Here is a 2,500-nt window from a genome sequence, read left to right as displayed (position 1 = left end):
TCTCCTCCTCCTCTTCCTGTGTTGCATCAATCCTACTTTACCCTCTGTCCTTCCCTTTCCTTACCTTTCCCTTCCTTCCTCGCCCTTCCCTGCTTTCTCTATCTCTCTCTCTCTCTCTCTCTCTCTCTCTCTCTTTTCATCCCTCTAGTGTGCTCTCTCCCTTCCTTTTTCCTCTCCTCTCTTCTTTCCTCTCTCAATTCTTCTCTCCATCTCTTTATCCTGTGCTCTCTCCTTTCTTCTCTCCTTTTCTCTCTCCTCTTCCCTCTTCATTCCTTTCCCGTCTTCTCTCCTGTGATCTCTCCTTGTCTCTTTTCTCTCCTCTCTCTTTTCCCCTGTTTCTGTCTTTGTCTTTATCTCTATCTTTATCTTTATCTATGTCTCCGTCTGTGTATTTACCTCTCTCTACGAATATATGCATGTATAAATTATATATATATATATATATATATATATTTATAGTTATATATATATATATATATGTGTGTGTGTGTGTGTGTGTGTGTGTGTGTGTGTGTGTGTGTGTGTGTGTGTGTGTGTGTGTGTATGTATATATATATGTATATATATGAATATGTATATATATATATACATATATACATATATATATATATATATATATATATATATGTATGTATTACATATATACAATATATATATATTTATCCTACTTACCTTACCTCCCTTCCTTCCTCCTTTCCTTCTCTCCTCCCTTCTTTCCTTGCTCCCTTGCTCCGAGCCTCCCTCTCTCCCATTGCTGCAGGGTATTGAATATTCTCCTTATAGTTAAGTGACTTTAGTGACATCCCTACGGACCAAAGCCTTCTTTTATGATTACAAACTAGTCTCCACAAAAAATTAATAGATAAAAAGTCTCTCTCTCTCTCTCTCTCTCTCTCTCTCTCTCTCTCTCTCTCTCTCTCTCTCTCTCTCTCTCTCTCTCTCTCTCTCTCTCTCTCTCTCTCTCTCTCTCTCTCTCTCTCTCTCTCTCTCTCTCTCTCTCTCTCTCTCTCTCTCTCTCTCTCTCTCTCTCTCTCTCTCTCTCTCTCTCTCTCTCTCTCTCTCTCTCTACCTCTCTCTCTCTCTCTACCTCTGTGTCTCTATCTATTCATATCTCGATCTTTGTATATACATATACATACATATATATATATATATATATATATATAGATATATATATATATATATATATATATATATATTCATTTACTTGTATATCTACCTAACCATCTATATTGTCATTCTGTCTATCTATATATCTGTCTCTACATATTTAGCTATCAGTCAACCTCTCTATCTGTCTATATATTTATATATCTACCTATGCACCCCCTTCCTCCCTCTCTTCTTCCCTCTTTCCCTCCCTCCCTCCCTCCCTCTCTCCCTCCCTCTTTCCTTTCCTCTCTCCCTCCCGCCTTCCCTCCCTCCCTCCTTCCTTCTCTCCCTCCCGCCATCCCTCCCTCCCTTCCTCACTCATATACCCACTCACGCATTCCCTCACTCCCTCACTCCCTCACTCCTTCCCTCCTTCCCTTCTTCCTTCCCAATTCCTCTTCCTCTCTTTCTCACTCCCTCCCTTCTTCCTTCCCTATTCCTCTCCCTCCCTCACTGACTCCCTCATTTTCTTCTTCTTTTCCTCCCTCCCTCCCTCCCTCCCTCCCTCCCTCCCTCCCTCCCTCCCTCCCTCCCTCCCTCCCTCACCTCCCTCCCTCCCCCCCTCCCTCTCCTCCTCTCGGTCGCCCTCATCAACCCAGGGTCCACCGTCAACTAAATGAAATTGATTGGCGTCAGTCTTGAGGGAACACATTGTTCTGAGGAGGGGAGGGAGGGAAAGGAGGGAAGAGGGGAAGAGGGAAAGGGGGTAGACATTTTAATCTAATATTGACTATTCGCTCCATTTCCTGTTACTATTACTCGATTTTTTGTCTTTCTTTTTTATTCGTATTTTTCTTTGTCACTTTTTTTTTTCTTCTTCTTTTCGTCTTTCGGCTGCCTGAGGCTGACAGCTGTCTCGATTTTCTGGTTTCAGATGCGGTGGCAGTAAGTCTCTCTCTCTCTCTCTCTCTCTCTCTCTCTCTCTCTCTCTCTCTCTCTCTCTCTCTCTCTCTCTCTCTCTCTCTCTCTCTCTCCTTCTCTCTCTCTCTCTCTCTCTCTCTCTCTCTCTCTCCTCTCTCTCTCTCTCTCTCTCTCTCTCTCTCTCTCTCTCTCTCTCTCTCTCTCTCTCTCTCTCTCTCTCTCACTCTCTCACTCTCTCTCTCTCTCTCTCTCTCTCTCTCTCTCTCTCTCTCTCTCTCTCTCTCTCTCTCTCTCTCTCTCTCTCTCAGTGTGTGTGTGTGTGCGCGCGCTCGCCTGTCTGTCTATTTACATATATCTCTCAATCCATCTCTATCTGTCTATTTGTATCTCCTTTCCTCCTGCCCTCCCTCCCTCCCTCCCTCCCTACTTCACTTTCCTCCCTCCTTCCCTCCTTCTCCTCTCCATCACTCCTTCCCCCTCCCTCCCT

The 2,500-nt window shown here is 44.1% G+C and overlaps 1 protein-coding gene across 4 annotated transcripts in view; it reads left to right on the top strand.

Moving 5' to 3' along the window:
• LOC143035161 (photoreceptor-specific nuclear receptor-like) overlaps positions 1-2,500 on the top strand; it is a 69,249-nt gene that overhangs the window by 25,525 nt on the left and 41,224 nt on the right. The gene's annotated exons all lie outside the window — the stretch shown is intronic.

This window comes from Oratosquilla oratoria, chromosome 18, assembly GCF_046742065.1.
Source record: "Oratosquilla oratoria isolate Oo_2021 chromosome 18, ASM4674206v1, whole genome shotgun sequence".
Taxonomy (NCBI): Eukaryota; Metazoa; Arthropoda; class Malacostraca; order Stomatopoda; family Squillidae; genus Oratosquilla; species Oratosquilla oratoria.
The sequence above is the reverse complement of the archived record's forward strand: the minus strand, read 5'-3'. Positions and strand labels throughout refer to the sequence as shown.